This window comes from Nilaparvata lugens, chromosome 7 (genome assembly GCF_014356525.2).
Source record: "Nilaparvata lugens isolate BPH chromosome 7, ASM1435652v1, whole genome shotgun sequence".
Taxonomy (NCBI): Eukaryota; Metazoa; Arthropoda; class Insecta; order Hemiptera; family Delphacidae; genus Nilaparvata; species Nilaparvata lugens.
Genome location: NC_052510.1, coordinates 7,506,607 through 7,530,107, shown reverse-complemented (window position 1 = coordinate 7,530,107; position 23,501 = coordinate 7,506,607).

Here is a 23,501-nt window from a genome sequence, read left to right as displayed (position 1 = left end):
GATTTTTCTCTATGATAATACGTGAAGGACTATTCCACCCAATATTAATGCAATTGAAACCACGAACTAAATCGAGAATTCATAAGCCAATTGTTATCTCCTAGATACTATACAGATACACATTCTTGGGAACAGATTGATAGATGTTTCATGTATTGATAGATGTCATGATGTCAATCCAATGTTGGATAGATTTGATGCACAGCGTCCCACTTATTTCCAACAACGCTGCAACACAAGTCACTCGGGTATTGAGGGGGCTTTGATCTTGCAAATAGCAAGAGCAATTTCGCAAATGCCGTTCATTCTCTTGTCTGCTTCATCGTCTCACAAAAGCGGTCCTCGTCCATTGTTTGCTTCAATGCTGAGCTCCACTGGTTAATATGACTGCGCATGCGCAGTTAACATTTCACCCTTGCAGTGTTCTATCATTTCATGAGCATGAGAAACAACTATTCTCGAAGTGAAAATTGAAACTTCTAACATAGACAGAGCCAAGCTACCTAGAATACACTTAAATACCTGGAATGTATTTCAGGTACATTGAGACAGAGAAAACACAAGCGTATGGTTATTATATGCTAGATGAAAACGAATTCAAATCAAATCAAAATCAATTTATTGCCATTCTTTTTTTTTACAAACAAGTGAAACAAAAACATTCTTATAATGTTATAGCTAATTATAATCTAAACTAATTTGAAAACATATTCAACGAATGTTTTCTTTATTTTAATATTGAAATAATGGGCTCTCCCAGAAAAGCTAATGCTTGAGCTCTGGAATTGATATTGCCAAATTTTTAAATATTTTTCAATTTATTAATGCATTTTCGAGTGTGATAATCATTTGTTTGATCTTTTTGATCAGCCCAGATACAAAATTTTTAGTATAATGTATATTAAAGTAGTATACTGTGAGTTTTTGTTATCTTTATAAAAGTGTTTTCATAACCTCATTTGGACTATTTTTATCAAAATTAGGGAGAGAAACAGTTCTGGGTTTATCCTGTTGATTATCTCCCAATCACTAATTTGATATTGTGATTGTGGAATGTAAAAAGAATAAATGAATAAGAACCACTGATTCATTTATTTATCAATTTATTGGATGAAGCGAAGAAATACAATACTGTTTTGGAATTGAGCCTCATGCGTGATTCTGAAGGTCTCATACTATTGTAAATTATTGAATCGATGAATACATGAATGAAAACAAATGGATCTTGTAGAACGATATTAATATTTAGGTCTTTCTTGGTGATTGAAATCAATCGATTTTGTTGTCAATATAGTAAAATTCCACTATATTGAACACTGAATTATAGGGGCATAGTTAAGAGTTCCAGTAAACACATCTTCGGCTGAAGTTGAAGGTTATTTCGAGAAAAAAAGTTTCTATATCTTCGCGTGTTATAATTCCAAATGAATTCGTGTGTTTTTCGATTTTGAATATTACGACACAGTAAAAACCTCCTCTGAAATTAATAGTTAAATTGATGAAATTCATGGTTTAAGCGACACTGCTATTGTTCAATATTATTATTGATGATAAGTTGAAATCGTTGGGCTAATCCCCCACGCGCCGGATAACCTCGGATTCAGAGAAGACTAACGAGCCTCGGAACAGGACCGGACTTAAGGAATAAAAAATGGAAATGCAATTTTATGAAATTTGGAACATGGAACGTTACGTCTATTGCTGGAAAGGAGTGTGAGGTGGTCGAGGAGATGGAGAAATATGGATTGAAATTGATGGGCATTAGTGAAACCAAAAAGAAAGGATGTGGTGAGATGGCTTTAGATAAGGGATACATATTTCTATATTCAGGGGTGGAAATGAAAGCTAGAGCAAAGGAAGGCGTGGGCATTATACTAAGTGATGAGTGCCAAAGAAAAATGGTGAGCTGGACGGCAGTAAACTCTAGAATTATTTCTGCAGATTTAGAGTTTGCTGAAAGGGTGTCACTAATACAAATATATGCTCCCACAGATGACTCGGCTGAACTAGAGAAAGAGACATTTTACTCAGCCTTACAGGAAACAGTTGATAAGGCCCAACAGTATGCAAAGCACATAATAATCATGGGTGACTGGAATGCGAGGGTAGGCAATGATATCACAATAGGACATGGATGCCTAGGAAAGCATGGAGCAGAGTCGGTACTGAATGGTAGTGGCAAGAGAATGCTGGAGTTCTGTGTGGATAACGATCTGTTAGTTGGGAATTCCTTCTTCCCCCATAAAAGTATCCATAAAATTACATTCGAATCACCCAACAGAGGAGTCAAAAGTGCAATTGACTATTTTGTATACTCAAGGCACTTCAGATATGCGGTAACGGATGTGAGGGTGTACAGGAGTGCGGAGCTCAGTACAGAGCACAAACTATTGATTATGGACACACAAATTAGACCTCCAAAGAAGTATAAATCTGTCAAGTATGAGAAAATAAAGATAATGGAATTGAAGAAGGCAGAGAACAGAAGAGAATATCAAAGGCTGATAACTGAGGAGCTCAGTTAATTATAATCTAAACTAATTTGAAAACATATTCAACGAATGTTTTCTTTATTTTAATATTGAAATAATGGGCTCTCCCAGAAAAGCTAATGCTTGAGCTCTGGAATTGATATTGCCAAATTTTTAAATATTTTTCAATTTATTAATGCATTTATTTTCGAGTGTGATAATCATTTGTTTGATCTTTTTGATCAGCCCAGATACAAAATTTTTAGTATAATGTATATTTATACTGTGAGTTTTTGTTATCTTTATAAAAGTGTTTTCATAACCTCATTTGGACTATTTTTATCAAAATTAGGGAGAGAAACAGTTCTGGGTTTATCCTGTTGATTATCTCCCAATCACTAATTTGATATTGTGATTGTGGAATGTAAAAAGAATAAATGAATAAGAACCACTGATTCATTTATTTATCAATTTATTGGATGAAGCGAAGAAATACAATACTGTTTTGGAATTGAGCCTCATGCGTGATTCTGAAGGTCTCATACTATTGTAAATTATTGAATCGATGAATACATGAATGAAAACAAATGGATCTTGTAGAACGATATTAATATTTAGGTCTTTCTTGGTGATTGAAATCAATCGATTTTGTTGTCAATATAGTAAATTCCACTATATTGAACACTGAATTATAGGGGCATAGTTAAGAGTTCCAGTAAACACATCTTCGGCTGAAGTTGAAGGTTATTTCGAGAAAAAAAGTTTCTATATCTTCGCGTGTTATAATTCCAAATGAATTCGTGTGTTTTTCGATTTTGAATATTACGACACAGTAAAAACCTCCTCTGAAATTAATAGTTAAAAAATTGATGGGCATTAGTGAAACCAAAAAGAAAGGATGTGGTGAGATGGCTTTAGATAAGGGATACACATTTCTATATTCAGGGGTGGAAATGAAAGCTAGAGCAAAGGAAGGAGTGGGCATTATACTAAGTGATGAGTGCCAAAGAAAAATGGTGAGCTGGACGGCAGTAAACTCTAGAATTATTTCTGCAGATTTAGAGTTTGCTGAAAGGGTGTCACTAATACAAATATATGCTCCCACAGATGACTCGGCTGAACTAGAGAAAGAGACATTTTACTCAGCCTTACAGGAAACAGTTGATAAGGCCCGACAGTATGCAAAGCACATAATAATCATGGGTGACTGGAATGCGAGGGTAGGCAATGATATCACAATAGGACATGGATGCCTAGGAAAGCATGGAGCAGAGTCGGTACTGAATGGTAGTGGCAAGAGAATGCTGGAGTTCTGTGTGGATAACGATCTGTTAGTTGGAAATTCCTTCTTCCCCCATAAAAGTATCCATAAAATCACATTCGAATCACCCAACAGAGGAGTCAAAAGTGCAATTGACTATTTTGTATACTCAAGGCACTTCAGATATGCGGTAACGGATGTGAGGGTGTACAGGAGTGCGGAGCTCAGTACAGAGCACAAACTATTGATTATGGACACACAAATTAGACCTCCAAAGAAGTATAAATCTGTCAAGTATGAGAAAATAAAGATAATGGAATTGAAGAAGGCAGAGAACAGAAGAGAATATCAAAGGCTGATAACTGAGGAGCTCTTGAGGAAGGAGGAAGAAATTGATGGAAGCTCAGAAGAAAATATTGAGAAGAGATGGTGCCTACTGAAGAAGTCGCTGTTGAGAGTTGCAGAGGAAGTGTGTGGAAAGACAGTAGTGGGAGAGCATGTAAAAAGAACCAAGTGGTGGAACGATTTGGTGAAAGAGAAGGTTCGACTGAAGAAGGAGGCATGGAAAAAGTTTCTCAGAACTAAAAATGCAGATGATTGGACTGAATATGTACAAAGACGAAGAGAATCCAAACAAGAAGTAAGAAAGGCTAAGTTGGAGTCATGGGAGGAGTTTGGAAGGGAAATTGAGGAAAACAGTCAAGCAATGAGTAATAAATTTTGGCACACAGTTCGAGCCCTACGAGGAAAGTATGGAAAGCGTGTGAGAAGTGTGATTGATGAGGAGGGAAGGGTGAAATCAGAACTGAAAGATGTATTGCAGGTGTGGAGAAATTACTATGAAAAGGCATTTCAGGAGGAGGTAAGACCTATTGATGGTGCTAATGAAGAAGATCAAGTAGAAGAGCAAATGCAGATATCCTTTCAAGAAGTTCAAAATGCCATAGAGTGCATGAAATTGGGAAAAGCAGCTGGATATGATGGTATAACACCCGAACTCATTAAATATGGAGGGGAAAGAGTAGCTAACTGGATATGGAAGTTGTGTAAAGATGTCTGGCAGTATGCCAAAATTCCATCAGAATGGGAGAAAAATGTGATTGTTCCCATACATAAAAAAGGTAGTTCAGTTCAATGTGAGAACTACAGAGCCATATGCTTATCATCAGTAGTATTGAAGATCTATTCCCGGATACTAGAAAGACGACTTAGAGTAGAGGTGGAGGAGGGACTGGAGGAGGAACAGGCGGCGTTTAGAAGAGATCGTCAGACCAGTGATCATATATTTACTATCAGACAAGTCATGGACAAAAGACTGAGCCGCGCTGGTGACACCTACTTGGCCTTCCTGGATTTGAAAGCAGCATTTGATACTGTTCCTAGAGAGTACCTGTGGTCAGCCTTGAGGGAGGCGGGGGCATCTTATGAAATAATGAAAAGGATCAAGAGCCTGTACAAGAATGTAACCGGAGTTGTGAGAATAGGAGGTGCTGTGTCCGGCGTCAAGCAGGGAGACAGCCTCAGCCCTCTGTTATTCATAGTGCTGATGGACCAAATATTGAAAATATGTAAAAGAAGAACAAGTAGAAGTAAAGTCGGAAATCATCAGCTCCGTCCTGTGTATGTTCAAGCACTTATCTATGCGGATGACATTGCATTGATATCAACAAACAAAAGAGACCTTCAGAATTCTGTCACGGAATGGTGTAGTGCAATAAGAGACAAGGGAATGATAGTAAATACAGATAAGAGTAAGGTAATGGTGATATCTAAGATGCAGGGAAATGCAGAAATGGAAATAAAGTGGAATGGAAAATCTATGGAAAGAGTGAATAACTTTGAATATTTGGGAACGGTCATTTCCACAGATGGAAAGGTTGATGAAGAAATCAATAATAGGGTAAGGAAAGCTAACCAGGTATACTACCAAATAAGCAGGACACTACTTGGGAAAAGAGAGATAAGCCAGGGAACAAAAATGAAAATCTATCAAGCAGTTTTTAAGCCCATCCTAATGTATGGAACAGAATGCCTGACACTCCTAGATAAGCATAAAAGTAGAATTACCTCCTCAGAAATGAGATATTTAAGAAAAGTCGTTGGAAAGACAAGGAGAGACAGAGTGAGAAATGGAGTGATCAGAGATACTCTAAAGGAGGAAGAGCTGATCATTTCTGTCCAACGAAAAGCTTTAGGTTGGTATGGACATGTCACACGAATGAGGGAGGAAAGAAAAGCAAGGATGGTAATGGAAGCAAGACCGGAGGGACGTCGAGGCAGGGGACGACCACGGATGGAATGGAGCGAGTATGTGGCGAGTATCGCGGCTGGAAAGGGAAAGACAATGACGGACGTTAGGAGGATGGCCCAGGATAGAGTGCAATATAAGAAATGGCTGGAGGCACCCGACGCTTAGCGGCATAAGGGGAAGGAAAAGAAGAAGAAGAAGAAGAAGAAGATAAGTTGAAATCATAAAGGAGTCCTTAAATATGAATGGAAATTAAACTTAAGTTTTCATGAACTTCAGATCATAGGATATTGCTCATGGAGTAGCAACCGGAACCGGTATCTTGATATTTTATTTGGTTTGTAGTTGTAGAATTTTCAGTTATTCAATCGGGCTAACTGGTTTAATAAATCCATAATAGAATCAGTCTATTTATCAAATTTTCTATCAATGTGCTTGAGTCTCGAGAGAGAGATCGGCTGCCCCTACACCAAATCAATTTGAACTATTCTCTTGTGAATGAACGAGCCATCTACACCACAATATAACTCTCACTCTTACACAAATTGTTTGTATCATCGTGGAAATACCAGGGACTTGGAGATTCATTTTCTATGTGTAGTAAGAGAGCATGGAACGATGGGATAAGCTGTGGGAGTGGAGTCAGTCCCTGCCCTATTAGGTTACATTCACTTAGAGTGATTAAATTTTTGAAGATAAGTAAACAGTAACTTTTAGGTGTGGAAACTTTCTCTGTGACCTTTTTGTGATATCGAAGCACGTGTGGATTGAATTTGAAGAATGAATTTTGCTGTGGAAATGTTGAGTATCTATTTTATTTTTGCTGGATGATGTTTACAGAAGTATTTACTCAGGAGTGGGTGGTAACATAGAAGTAGCCCAGTATACTAGCTACCTACGAACTCACTGTATCTAGTTACTGAATGGAGATAAATTTTTGAATAGACAGGCTTGAAACGTTCACAAACAAAAATTCATTGAAGAACTGAATACCCGATTTTGGAAGAACCATTTTTATATATCATGTTATCTGGAAACAAGGTATCGAGCAGCAGAATATATATTATAGTAATAAGGAAGCTATATGATTGACAGCTGTACATCAACAAGGTGAACGTCTGCCAACTGGTCTAGCTCAGCCAATGGGAGCTCAGTAACCCAGAACTCAACCAATCATCAGCTAACCAATGAGAGAGAGTAGCGATATCGTTGTCATAATATCAGCCAATAGCCACTCCCAAAATACTAGCACACATTGAAACGGCACCCAGCAATAGACAAAGTAATTAAAATTGATAAAGTCTCATGTGTTAAGTAGACTTATAATAGCACCATAGCCGCCTCTATGGTAGTGGTATGATATAATGGCTCTATGGCTATGATAGCACTCAGAGAGATCATTACTTGCAGAATCAGTGAATGATGGCAAAGACGATAGATGAAAATGAATGGATAGTAAGTAAATGCAAATGAGTAAACTTTACTATGAAATTCATTCATGTGTTATTCATGTGAAATAACTATCCCTATAACGTACTCGTTACGGTCATATTAATATTAATTAATCAGTTAACTTTAATACAACATGCTCTTACATGGTCATTTTCTTACTAGGCTCTATTGGTCTGTACCGGCATCCATTTCTTTCTTGGTCTTCCTAGGCCTTGATTTCCTACGGGTTTGTCCTCCTATGCTAATATTGGGAGTCTATTGGCTCACTACATGTTAGTATGTTCTGTATTTAGTATGGTAATTAATAGTAACCGATATACGAGTATCAGTTATTGATTTTCAATACTATTTCTGGTGTCTCATTAATTCACTTTCAATAAATCCAACAAGAAACTGAGCCAACTATATTTTTTGTTCGCATGAAGAGTTGTAACATGACAGATAATGAGGATATGATTCGACTAAAAATGTTATATTGATTCATTTTTGAACTATGTTGACGATACTACAGTCAAGTTTTGGAATAAAAGTTATTAAAAATAAGTAGTCAGGTGTGGATCAATTTCTGATTTTAAAATCCATTTTCAACAACGAAACATAGATTAAAAAATTCGAATGCGCTCCACACATACTAGATTTCAATAACTTTTGTTCAAAAACTTGACTGTAGTGTCATCAAAAATAGTTCAAGAACGAGTTATTGTAATGTACCCTATACCAGACTTCGTTCAAAATTTTTTTTTTCAATTAATAGTTAAATAGTTATTTGTGCATCTAGGGACTAAAGTGCAACTTTTTCTCCCTGAGGGAAACTGTTGTCGCCCGATGGCGTAGCCGAGGGCGACAATTTCCCTGAGGGAGAATAAGTACTTTAGTCCCGTGATGCACACAACATTTTTCCTCCACCTACACCAATACCTATAACAATGAATAATTTGTATATTGAATAATTAAATAAAAGTTCGCATAAACGAAAACGTACCTTTAGATGAACGCTCTCGTAGAGATGCCGATGACGTTAGAGGTGTGTACTTTTTCATATCCACGTTAGAGGTGTGTACTTTTTCATATCCACCAACGGTTGAACATAACCTAACAATCGAAATAGAGCTACTTATTTCCTAGAGCTAAAATATTCCAAAGATCGAAATAGAGCTCTTTTAGCACACTTGAAATTTGGACAATATGAATGTCAACAATGCTTGCCGTCGTCGACTGCGGAAAAGTTCGCATAAACGAAAACGTACCTTTAGATGAACGCTCTCGTAGAGATGCCGATGACGTTAGAGGTGTGTACTTTTTCATATCCACCAACGGTTGAACATAACCTAACAATCGAAATAGAGCTACTTATTTCCTAGAGCTAAAATATTCCAAAGATCGAAATAGAGCTCTTTTACTTTTCCTCTACCGACCACGACAGTGTTGCCACATTCCTCATTCTTCAATCGCGGCGTTGTCGGACTTCTTCCCATGTTAATCTTATGGGTTTATTTTTACTCCCTTGGGAGTAAAAGTGATCACTTTTCCCGCTGGGAATTATTTTTAGTCCCATGGGAGGAAAAGTAGTACTTTAGTATTCGATTCCAGGGTGTAAAATGAGACTTTTGATAGTAGGTGGAGGAAAAATTTATTTTTTATAAATATTCAACAAGCTACTCTTCAATGTGAGAGCGATGACAATAAATGCTTTCAAGAATAGATTAAGGAAAGCTTCCAACGAAAAATCCTCTTTATTCACTAGCTGAGTATTTTAATATGGACGAAGGGATATTTAACAATTATTCCTGAATATAAGTTTATATTCGCTATTGACATCATAAGTTGAAGTAATATTTGTATCATAATGCATAAAATTAAAGGAATCGACATGATTATTTGTTTAGTTCTTAATTTAATTTATGGTTCACGTTTCCAATTGTATATTGAGTATACTTCAAGGAATAAACTTTATTCTATTCTATCAACTAGAAGTTCATCAAGAAAAGTGAAATTTATGAGTATGTAGTGTTGTTTGTACTCTACTGATAATCAACATTCCAAAACAATGGAACACAATACCTTAAACACAACTTCCCAAAACCATGTATTCAACATTCCATCACCATCCTCAGACATTAATCGAACACAAACTCATCCATCCATTTATAACTAGCATGTTTCCTGGTCGACCATTATTTTTGAATTATCTGGAACAAAAGGAGAACTGCAATCGGTCTGTTTGAAAAGGCTCAAGCTCTGAAGCTGGAACAATGGCTCGATTATTAATGGATTCCACACAAGCTTCTACACAAATTTCGGCTTAGAGCTACGGAAGCTCAACGAAACAGATTTTTCCCGCACCTTAATCTCATTAACCGCTATTTTGTTTGCTTGTAGGAGAATGTATATTACGCTTCTAAAATATTACTTTTTTCCAGGTACAGTTGAGGGATTAACGCAGCTTCGTATCATGTGAGTTATAAAAAAGATTCTGAATTCAAATTTAGATGAGTGTGTAGCTTAGTGAATGGTATGATGAATATATATAATATATTAGTGAATGTATAATTGCAGTTGAACTCCAATTATCATCCGAATCAATTGGGACCGAACACCATTCTGTTGATCAGATATTCATATAATTGGGGTTTTCACTAAAAATGGGGAATAAAGAGAGAAACCTCTATTGAATATATATATTACAGAATTATTCACCCAAATTACAACCGGTTGAATAGTTTACTGTTGGAGAAAAACTAGTTTACTGTTAGAAAATAATTTACTGTTACTGTAGAAAAATACCTCTGTTGAATATATACTACTTCATTATTCACCTTAATTGCAACGGGTTGAATAGTTTACTTTGAAAATTAAACTTCGCTGGAAGAGTGTTGATGATTTCCGAATATACCTGAAATTCAGATAAATTTAAATAATTCTAGACCATTCTCTTCTTAAAGCAATTCGAATGATTGGAGTTTGAATAATATTGGAGTTCTACTGTTCTGAATTCGAGTGTGAACTTGAAATTGAATGAGTGGTATGGATCCAAATGACTATACTTAGACTACTCAAAGGTCATTCGACAAATAACAACCGGTTGAATAGTTTACTGTTGGAGAAAAACTAGTTCACTGTTAGAAAATAGTTTACTGTTACTGTAGAAAAATAGCTCTGTTGAATATATACTACTTAATTATTTACCTCAATTGCAACGGGTTGAATAGTTTACTATAGAAATTAAACTTTGCTAGAAGAGTGTTAATGATTTCCGAATATATCTGAAATTCACAAGAACTAGCATAAATTTCGGGAATTCCCTTTTTAAATCAATTCGGATTATTGGAGTTTGAATAATTGGAGTTCTACTGTTCTGAATTTGAATGCGAACTTGAAATTTAATGAGTGGTATGGATCCAAATGACTAGACTTACTCAAAGTTCATGCGACAAAGTGAAGTGTCTCAATGGAGACAAGTTGGGCTAAAGTTAACGAACGACATTCTTGACCTGTTGATTGATAGAATAGTCTGATGAAGGGTTATTTATCAATTGGTGAATTCATTTAGTGAATCTATCATTCTATTAATTTCAAAAAAGGGTACTATAATTCTATTTTATAAATATAAATAAGTAACCCTGAATTCATACATTTCAAGAAGATAGTGAATTTATATTCAATCTATGAATAGATGAGGGTGCTCATCTTCAAGAACAAATGGGAAAACCAATTAACATGGGATAATGGCTCTGCTTTCCCTTTTTATTCCCCTATTACCCTTTTTTCCCAATTACGATACATTATAATATGAGAAGATATAAAATTGGAGCTCGTAAACTACTTGATATTAAGCTGTATATGACTACCTCCTAAGTATCACAGGGATATCGTAGCTTCGTCATTCAAATTCTATTGGGTTTGGTTATTGAATACACTGTATTGATCCTTCAGACAGAGAAAAATAATAATATATGATAACTCACTTCTTTCAACAAATCCTAAAATTCTTGTTCAGAGTAGAATAGTTGCTGTTGAGTTTAATAAGTTGAGAATTCAACTGGATCATGAAGACTCTAAAAGTATGTCAAAAGATGGACAATAGTTGCCCTGAGGGATATAAAAAGAGATTTTTCGAGAAGAATAATGTAACCGAACCAACATAGTGCTCTGGTGGAAAATCGGAGTGATGAATTTCCACAATGCCCAATGGGATACCTCCAAATTGATAGGAGATAACATGAAGGAGGACCTTTTTCCAGGAAATGCTCTGATGTCACCTAATACAATGCATTATTATGAAGGAACATGAGGAGGAGAAGAAATTGGTCAGAGGAAACTGGAAACGAAAGGAAAGACAGTAGTCCTCCTAAATACTAACAATAAGGTTAAAAAAATACTTTAAAAAATCTGGTGTGGTACACTCACACATCTTTTCTTGCTCATTGATCTATAAGCCTCATTCTTAAACGAGGATAATTCAGGGGAATAACATTATGCCAATTGCCAGCTAAATAATTAAAACTACGATTATGCTATTGTTATTGTTTTCAGAGTATATTTTCCTTTGTTTGAATTATGAAATTTGAGGATTTTTTAAAAGTTGTCAAAACAGCTGTTCTACAAATAAAATATCGACATGTGCTCTTTTGAATAAACTGCTCTACCTACCTACCTCACGCACGAGAAGGAGGTTACAAAGTAAATTTCTCAAGGATGGGGTGGATCACCTGTTGGTTTCTCAGGGAGAAGACTCATGCCAGTTAATAGAGCTGATATACAACTATACAGAGTATGAATTTGAAAAAAATCGGTCAAGTCATTTTTGAGAAAATCGTGATAGAAATTTAACAAAATTCATTCTTCTCAGGAATATTACGGAGCTCTTGCAATTTTCCCAGAAATGAGATTCATGTCAGTTGATAGGGCTTATAAATAGCTATCTAGGATATAAATTTGAAGAAAATCGTTACAGCCGTTTACGAGAAAACCGTGAAAAACATGGTTTTTTAGCCATCATCCGTCATTGTTTTCGCCATTTTGAATTGTATTTCATTGAATTTATTATTGTCGGATCCTCATGGTATAAGGACCTTAAGTTTAAAATTTCAAGTCAATCGGTTAATTAGGAATGGAGTTATCGTGTTCACAGACACACACACAGACACACACACACACACACACACACACACACACACACCACACACACACACACACACACACACACACACACACACACACACACACAGACCAACACCCAAACATTATTGATATTGCAACGTCGCAGTGTAGGCCTAGAATCTAATACATGATTGGCGAAAAATATTTAAAAAAATACCAGCTGATCTTTTTCACCAATCATGTATTAGATTCTAGGCCTACACTGCGACGTTGCAATATCGTAGGCCGGGGCCTTGTATTAGAGGTGGCTATGCTGACGGCCATCCATAGTATGTTACTTATTTCCAACATCGTATACTCATTAATTAATTTGATTGGAGGTTTTCACTAGAACAAATACAGAAAGGAGAGGCTTAAGTATCAACTTTGAAAGAAAAAAATAAAGAGAGAAAAAAGGAAGGACAACAAACTATATGAGATAACATATCACTAGTATACGACTCTGGTTAAACTCCGGTTAAATTCTCTGTGATTGGCAACAAAAAATCAAAGCCGTATCAAGTGATAACTAACTGCCATCGACAGTAGGTTACTTATTTTCACTAGAACAGATAAAGAAGAGAGAAAGAATAAAGAGAGAAAAAAGGAAGGACAACAAACTATATGAAATAACATATCATAAGTATACGACTCTGGTTATTGTCTGGTTAGACTCCGGTTGAATTCTCTGTTATTAGCGACAAATCAAAGCCGTATCATGGTCCACTGCACAGTCAGCCAGTTGATTGGTACCAAATTAGTTGTTCTGACTAATTAAACAATCAATTAGCAGAGAGTGGGCGCCAGACAATCATCTTTCTAAAATGACATCACGCACTTTGCTCCACCTGTGCAGTGTGCGGTAATCTGTGACGAGATTCACTTAATACTGTCAGCATTGATTGAATGAGAAGTGTCGAAGTTATCTATCAAGAATGCTGACAGTAAATCTTAGGTGGAATTAAATTAGAGATTGCATTTGTTCAAATGCTAATTAATGTATAATTATTATTTAACGAAAATCCTAATTAAATGCTGTAAATCACCCCATCTAGCTGTTAACCCTGTGGTCAATATTTGCAGTAGCAGAAGTCTTCGGGGTGATTTACAGCATTTAATTAGGATTCCCTTTGAATAATAATAAGTTAATCTTACTAAAAACGGTCCATTTCATGCTAACAAATTCAGTTTAAACAGTCAACATTTGTGGAGTGAGAAGTGAATATGAGAAATTTTGACAGTGGACTTATAACTTAAACCGACAAATCCAGTTTAAGCTGTCAGCATATTGGTTAGATTAGAAGATAACATCAGAGTTGGTGTTATAGTTGGAAATAGGATATTGTTAAAATGGAAACAAATTGTCAAGGATTGGTGACAAAGTGGATAACACAACTCTGACAACATCGTTATTAACGGTAAAATGACAATCAAAATATCAGTAGGACAACATCAGGTCGATAGCAGTACACACCTAGTAATTGGCTGTGCCTAGATCTGACGAAATATCAGCGCCTAACTCAATATCAGGCGGTTGAATAATGAATGAAAACATAAAATCCAGATAGTGAGATTCACTTTAAACTGTCAGCATTGTTTGAATGTAGAGGATTGGTGGTTTTTACATGGAATGATGACAGTCCAAAGTAGCAGCTTTATATCGGGATTCACTTTAAACTTTCAGTATTGTTTAAATGGGAAACATTCATGTTTTTTACGAGAAATACGGACAGTTTGTGTAGAGCGGTAATCGGTAATGTTTTGCTGAACCAAATAAAGAGTCCGCGTTGCCTCCCTTTTTGATTACCGGTTAAATATTAACGAATATTCTCTGGAATAGATGGATCCACCGATGAAATGGAATATTATTGTTGGGAGCAATTTTGTTGTGTGAGCCTATTTCTATTTTGTCGTTATTTATTGTTATTGTAACTATTTTCTTCGGAGGTCATTGGTGTACCTAGGACAATTCGATAGGTAGTGGGTGGGTGGAGACCCAGAGAGTTTGACAAGAAAGAGGTTGTGACGAGGCTTACTCTTACAACAACAAAAGTTTTTTTCTTTCAAAACGATTCAACTTTTTGATACATTGTAATATAATGTAGGCATACATGATTAAGCTCAAGAATATAGGGGCACCTAGCTTCGCTCGTTATTTATTTATTGATAAACAGAACTCAATTCTTAAAAATGATTGGGGAAGGACTAACAGGCACAGCCCAAAACTGTTTCTTCCCCGAATTTTGATTTATACACTATAAATATTCCAAAAAGTAGGTTATGTTCCATACACTTGAATTCAGGTCAAATTTTCAGCCCAAATATTTGAAAACATAAAAGTTCTAATTTAGAATGTTCACATACCAAATTGAATAACAAAATAACACTCACTAATCACTTAGAACTGTAAAATAATGATTAACTTTGAATATTATGATATATACCATCTCATGTCAATAAATCAGACTTTGATCGAGTCAATTAAAATTTCTAGATTTCTCGCGAGATACGGTAAGCTAATTGATTACACTGCTGATCTCCCACACAGGCACACGCATCTTCTGTTATCGACAGACGACGAAATTATCATTTGTTTTTCCAAGGATGAATTATCCTTTTCATGTCCTTCAGCGAGTTTTCCCAGGGATGAGACATAGCGCAATCGAATTTTTATATCCTGAACCTACTATGTTCCAAATTCCGTGAGAATCGTTAGAGCCGTTTTCGAGATCCAATGAACATGAATAACCAGATATAAATAATATAAATAACCAGACATAAAAATACAGAAATGCTCGCCTAATATAATAGGATAAGAGAGTTAAGCATGTTTTATATTATCTGCTCCAGATTAAAGACACATTCAACCGTGATGAACTTATTTCATAATGATGACTTACTGATTGGCAGGCAGGATTGAACCATTTTGAGAGACCCTAGTCACTATTCAAAGTGCCACCTTCTTGAAAACTCTAAAGAAGTAAGAACAATATTCTAAATTTTTATTTATATAATTAATATCGGGGCACCGAGCTTCGCTCGTTATTTTTATTTATTGATAAACGGAACACAATTCTCATAAATGATCGAGTTTATATTTCTCAGCTGGCTATACGTCACCTTATGAATTTCGGGGATGAGATATTTTGATTTTCCACAGACGCACTCGCTCACTCACTTTTTATTATCCACAGACGATGAAAGTCTCAGCTGTTTTTCCAAGGATGAATTATCGTTCCAATGGCGTTCAGTGAGTTTTCTCAGGGATGAGACCTAGTGCAATCGAATTTTTATATCATAAACCTACTATGTTCCAAATTTCGTGAAAATCGTTAGAGCCGTTTTCGAAATCCGTTGGGCATGAATACCAAATATAAAAATATATACAGAAATTGCTCGCTTAATATAATAGGACATTTTGGACTTAAAATTGGACAGAAATCATGAAGTGAAAACATAACCTATTCTTGGACAATTCCTATCTAAATTTGGGAAAGAAACAGTTTTGGGCTTTAAGCCTGTTGTTTTTTTTTACAAATCATTCATAATTGAGAATTATATTGTATGTATCAATGCATGAATGAATGTATATAAATTAATAAGAACAATATGAAAAATTGTAGCACCCTTTATTATGTACCCTTTAAATGTATAAAAGTAACAAATCAATCATTGAGGAACATTGCCCAGAATGAGAGAAATAATTGAACCTGTAAGAAATAAGATCAGTTGACAGAGTTAAGAATATGTTAGATAGATAGATGTCTTTTCATTTGCAATTTAGAACATTAAAAGTAACTTGGGTGAAGTTGAGGCAATAAGAGACCCCTCTTCCATTCTACCCACCAAGTTTAACAGAGATTGGGAGATGAAGATAACAATGTTTCAATCAAATAACGAAAAATGTGTAATCAAACAAATTAATATTGTTTTTAAAATAAATTAACATATTTTTCAACATCATCACCAACCGATGATGTTGAAAAAATATGGGCTAGTTACCTGTAAAAGAATTTTATTATTAATGATTCAAGTTTGAAGATGTTTTTTATTCCATCCAGACGAATTTTACTATTCATAATTTTTCCCTCATCGTACATCATGTATGATGGATCATAAAGTTCGTCTGGCTAACATTAAAAACACATTCCACCTTCAATCATAGAATATCTATTTGTGGTTCATTTCAATATACTTTAGGTTATAAATTTTTAGGCAATGTTATTTGAAACTTTATGGATTCAAAATCGTATAGAATAACTTGATTAATTTTCAACGTGCAGTGATAATTAAGTTTTATACTTAACTATAATTTGGTGCTTTAATTATTTTGATTTTAAAATTTTTTGCTGATAAAAATTGTTGGACTAAAATCGAACTTGAACTTTTTGCAGTGAAAACATAACCTAATTCTTTGAACATGTAATTTATTAACTAAATATTGGGAATGGAATAGTCTTGGGCCAAGCCTGTTGCTCCTCCTCCATCATATTTATATGACTTGTGATTGTATCTAGGAAAAAATGAATAATACCTAATAGATAATAATATACTATCTATATCACCATCCACCATGACGTTCCCCATCTCTCATTGGTGAGTTTGTGATTGGTTGAATTCTCCTTTACTCAACTCTCATAGGCTGTTGTCATGGCGACGCAAATGCTGCTCTCGTATTGGTTAGCCTCTGATTGGTTGAATTCCCCTTTATTCTCATTGGCTGTTGTTGGCGACGCAAATGCTGCTCTCGTTTTGGTTAGCCTCTGATTGGTTCTCTTTCTTCCTTTCATCACTACCGTCTTAAAAACAACAAGATTCTTCACTTTCTCCTTCCTAGTTTCCACAAATTGAGGCTTGTGTGCATTGATGGGGGGGGGGATTAATACTGATCTAGGTTTACATGGAGACATGGGCGCAATTATTATATTAATATTCTTTATTCCTGATTGGAACCAACCAATACTATACCAGATGCAGAGTTTTAATGACATTACAAACAAAATTAATGAAAAGTTGTTATTGACAGTGATTATCAGCATATTCAGCAAAATATAACAGGAAACATAATTTCTCATCAATTTGAGAATGATAATATCATTATATTATACTTATCAAGTATATTATACTTAATAAGCTCGGTTGCACAAAAGCATGGTTAATCTCAACCATGATTAAATGCCACGAGAAGCAATCAGCGAATCCCTCTTTCCAAAAAAAAACTTTCTATTTGATTCTTGTGGCATTCGATCATCATTAGAACTTGACAGGCTTTTGTGCAACCGGACTATATTCAATTGAAACAGTGAACACTCAGAATATACTCCACTTTCAATATGCAGGTTCACCCTTATGAGCAAATGACATTCAAAAAGAACTAACTTCATGATAACATTGAAAATTTGAATTATATTAACTTCATAGTTAACGTTATAAATTACATTTTTTTGTAATTATCGTATTTTAGGACCAAAAAATATGTGTTTGAAAGTGGTGATCAATCATAGCCTCTCCTGGAATAATTTTCAATCAAAAAATCACTTCACTTATATGGGCTACTTATTCAAATTAATAAAAAACAATATAAATATTGTAGTAACCTTTTATTGAAGCATTTCAAAACATTTAAACATGTTTAAACAGTTGAAATATTTTGATTTTTAAAATGTTTTAACAGGGTGTATATTATTTTATCAATTTCCAATCAAAATTCGGGCACATAGCCCAAGGGCTTCAAGCCTGCTTTTTCATTTTCAATCATTTTATAATAATGTGTCATTGTCTTTGCTGTATTATCTAGTATGTTATTACTCATGAGCATACTGAATACACATTATTTTTGAAAGAAGAGAATAATCCCGGCTTGAAAAACTAGATTAATGTTTCCTAATAATTTTATTTAGGAGGGTTAATACTTACTCACATACACTCACTTGAAGCAGGACCTCCCATATTCCTGTGTACTACATATAGTATAATACCCTTCATTAATACCTATATAGGAGGTCCTGCTTGAAATGGCGTTGTAGTGCAGAAGTGTTATCAAGAAGATTATTATTCAACTTGGCACACGCGAGGCGGAAAACCCGATTAAGCACTCATTGTTCAAGCGCAAACATAAACGTGAAGCCGTGCAAAGGCTTTCCCGATTTTATCTGATCGAATGCGAAGAAAGCTCTTAAAAGGCAAGTTTTCAAAAGTTGGTAGAGATACCATCGGAACAACTGATAATGTGCCATATTCACTCGAATAATATTACGAGTCGCACCAGAAACAATTTAGCGGCTGGCTTTGATAGGCCGGCAAACAGTTCCAACAGTTTAACGAACTCGATTTCGGTTCGAGCGGCATGCAAACGCCAACATGACATTGAAATGAAATGCCTGTGAATGCCATGTTGATAAGTTTGTTTTGTCGACTGGCATTCAAGCACTCGTAGAGTAGATGACAAGCCGGCTAATCAGACTCTTTGAATAATCGTGAAAACTTTTTATTATGCTGAGGAATTGCAGGGAAGTGTTTGAAAAGTTATTATAGAGTTTACCATTCGAATCGTTGAGCGTTGAAATCGACCAGGGAAGGGAATAGTTGAATACTATATGACAAGTAGCCTAAAGGTGTAAAGGAATAATAGGTATAATTTTGGCACTTTACACTATTACTTCCCCTGATAATATTATCACTTATCACAAGATTATTGAACAGTTGAGCAAGGCTGAGATTAATACTTCCTTCAACTAATCACCTCATTAAGCTAATCACATGGATCTGTTTTGATTTTTATAATCATCAAAAACATCTACTATAGCAGGTCTACTACTAAACATCTACTAAAACATCTAGTATCTCGGTTTGAAGCAACCGAGATCAACTATCTCGTATTGGATGAACAGAATTAATTAGTTACTTGCATTAAAATGCTGTCGACTAGGATAGTTCAGTCAAGGAAGGCGTTACACTGTAACACTTGTAAGGTTAGTTACACACACATCGATTCTTGTTCGTACGATATTTTGCCGTCCTTATGAATTTATATCAGATTAAACAAAACTTGTCAAACATCTCTCTCTCTCTTGGGTTAACAGCCGTAGGGCTGGTTGGCAGCAGCTCTCCATGCTTTTCTGTCGTCCGCTTTCCGCTTCAGCTCGTAGTATGATCCACATCTCATATCCCGTAGCAATTGTTTCATATACTCCAGCCTAGGTCTTCCTCTCATATTCCTTCCCTCAACCATTCCCTCCATTATCCTTGTCAGTAGAGTGTCATGTCTGATGATGTGGCCAATCAGCTGTGCTCTTCTTTGCTTGATCCACTTCAAGAAGTTCCGGTTCTCTCCCACTCTTTCAAAAACCTGCTCAAACATCATCTGTTTGAAATCATCTGTTTAATCTATTAGAATTTATAAGGACGGTAAAAAATCGTACGAGCAAGAATCGATGTGTGTGTGTGTGTGTGTGTGTGAGTGTGTAGATAGCCTAGAAGACTGATTTAACTGTAACGAACAGACAAATTCAACTGTAACGAATAAACCGATTCAACTGTTACGAACAGACCGATTCAACTGTAACGAAAAGACCGGTCAGTTCGATATGTAGATTTCAGCTCGCGATCGACCTTCTATATTATCTCACATACATTTTCACCAATGACTCCAACTGTTTCTATCATTGTCAGCTTTTCAGTGGCATCGTGACATCGATTACTCGTTCAGTTTGCACCTTTAAATCCTCCAGTCTGCTAGCGCTACCTGGTCGAATCCCGCCGGTAAACATGGATTATTATAAAAAACACTCCACCCATGGGCCACTTTTTAACAAATTAATAAAAACAATATGAAAATCTTGTAGTACCCTTTATTTTTTACTAGCCGTCAGGCCCGCTTCGCTCGCCATATCCGTCTATCCAGGGGGCTCCGCCCCCTGGACCCCCGACTGGATCGTCCAAAAATGAGATCAGCGGGCTCGCTTCGCTCGCCTGCATGTGGACCTCATCGGAACCTCTGTACCGAATTCTTGACCCCCGACTGGATTGTTCAAAAATGAGATCAGCGGGCTCGCCTGCATGTAGACCTCAGCGGAATCTCTGTACCGAATTTGAACGTATTTTGTAAATTTGATCTCGAAAAACACCTGTTACTATATCGGCGTATCTTTGGCGAACAAAATTCTCCCACCTCAGCTAAAACTGTGTACTGAATTTTTTTAAATATATTTCCATCAATTATTGAAAAAGGTGAGGAAACACAGAAAAGCTGAGAAAACGCTAATTTTGGCTAACTGGATAAATTGGTATTTAGGAGGTCCTGGATATATGCATTTCAATCTTCAACTTGGTGCTAACCTTACAAAGTCAACTCAACTTAATGCCAACCTGACAAAATTTTTAATTTAGTTACCAGAACAACTGTTTCGAAGAGGTACTCTCTCTAGATTATAGTTCTATATTAACATATGGTATGGACTTTTCAATTATAATTTTAAGATATTGGAATAAGAAGAATATACATGCTAAAATAACTTTAAACCGTTGAAAACCACCCTTAGAGTTAAAATATTGCCAAAAGATTTCTTAGTGCGCCTCTAAAGGGTCAACTGAACATACCTACCAAATTTGAACGTTTTTGGTCCGGTAGATTTTTTGTTCTGCGAGTGAGTGAGTGAGTGAGTCAGTCAGTCAGTGAGTGAGTGCCATTTCGCTTTTATATATATAGATAAACTCTAAAATAGTTCAACAACTAGTTTCGACCCTAACTTAGGTCATGAAATCAACTTAGTTGTTGATTTCAACTTGAAAATGACCTATGTTGGAGTCGAAACTAGTTGTTGAACTATTTTAAAGTTTTTAAAAAAATAAAAGGTACTACAAGATTTTCATATTGTTCTTATTGATGAATTATTATCTCATCAAATCACCCTCTCACACTCCAAACCTCATGTGAGCATCATCCGCAATAAAATAGAAAATACAAGTAGAGAAAAGCTATCCAAAAAAGGTCTATTTCATTAATCCGATTCTGTCATCGATGAAAAAGATTCTTCATCATTCTGGTAGGTACACAATTTGGATAATTCCCTCCATGGTAGAGATGCTAAAATGATTTCAAATCCGGTTTTCAAAGTAGTTGAACCATACTTTTGAATAACGAGTACTTGAAAATTGCCTCATTCACATTTAATCAACCATTACGATGATATGATCACAATAATAATCGATGGCAGTTTATGCCCAGAGCTGGAAAACGTAATAATTTAGAAACAAAGTGATTCTCTATCAAGTACGTGAATCACCATAGGAGTTGATGAGTCTTCATGGAAACTTCCATGCTACACTTCTTGGAATATATATAACCATAGAGAAAACAATAGCATAAGAAGATATTACATGGTATAGGTACCGTAGTTCATGTTATATACGTAATCATAGAGGAAAGATATCATAAGTAGATATTACAAGGTATAGGTAGTTCATGTTATAAACGTAACCATAGAGAAAAGATAGCATAAGTAGATATCACATGCTATAGGTATTTCATGTTCCAAATTTCAAGCCGATTTTCTGTTAACTGAAGCCAATTATTGTCGACTACTGTCTATTATTATTGTTTTGCTGGGGTGATAGTGTAAGAACGGCACATTATGAAAAACTACCATACTGTGATACTGATCAGCATCACATAGCTTTATCAAAAACAGCTACAACTAGTACTTTAGGCTTGAGTTAACAGTGAAATTTGGATCAGAAACGCTCTGTATCATGAGATGTCTTCTTGTGCTATCTCTTCTCTATTAACCATAGATGAAACACATAAACTCTTTTACTTTAAAGACATGTCTTTTATTAAAGACATAATATTTCTTCACTATTATGCTTTGACATAGCCTACTCACAATCACATCAGCTGATTACAGGAATGGCTTTCCGAAACTCCATCTCACTCATTCTCCCTCCTCTCATCGCCCTCTCTTATTCCAGTCAGTGATAGACCGAAGAGTATTTGACTGTCTGATTTTGACCGATCAAAGCTCACTTTGAAACTTGTCTAGTAATTATTGTGACCGCTATCAACAAAAACTGTCAACCGCCCGCTTTTATCGTAAAGCTCCCATTTTGCGCGCAGATAATCGACTCTCGAAAGGTTTTTCTCAGCAGTAGAAATATTTTGCGCTTCATGTTTTCGCACGCGTTCTAATTGCACTGGCGCTGATATTTTTCCCCTGAATTATTCATTCATTACGTTGCCTCAGCTGTAGTGAGATTCACTGTAAACTGTCAGTTTTCTTCGTAGAGAACACTAACGCTCCCCGTTCAAACAATGATGTCTGTAGGGAAACGGCAAATTTATTTTCGGCTTTAAAATTGCAGCGTGTTTTCCGCGAGTTACGCAAAGTTTGTCGTTCCCAATATTATTTCAAGGAAGCGAATCGGGTTTCTGATCATGATGAGCCGGCTAAATCGCGTCGACCCTTCCAGAAACAGGTGTCAGAATGATCAGGCTCTTCTTCAATTTTTCGCCTCCTCCATAAAACAACAATTCTGCCCAATGAATATTTGATTATGCTGTTTTTTCGTGATTATTGCTGGAATGAAAAAAAAATCCATTTCCGCTTTGAGTACAAGTAGGGCTTATATAGTAAGATGAATTACGCAAACACATTCTTAATTAGAACGTTGAAAAATTGAATATTATTATTGAAATAGGAGAGTCCAGTGATAATTAGATTATAAATATCTTAGTAGGGCTTATATAGTGAGGGCTTATAATATAGTAAGATGAATTGCGCAAACACGTCCTTAAATAGAAAATTGAAAAAATATAATATTATTATTTGAAATAGGAGAGTCCAGTGATAATGAGATGAACATGTTCATCATAATTGATTGATTTCATTTTTATTATCTATTAGTGTTTCTTTTTTGCTTGTGCGGAAGAGAT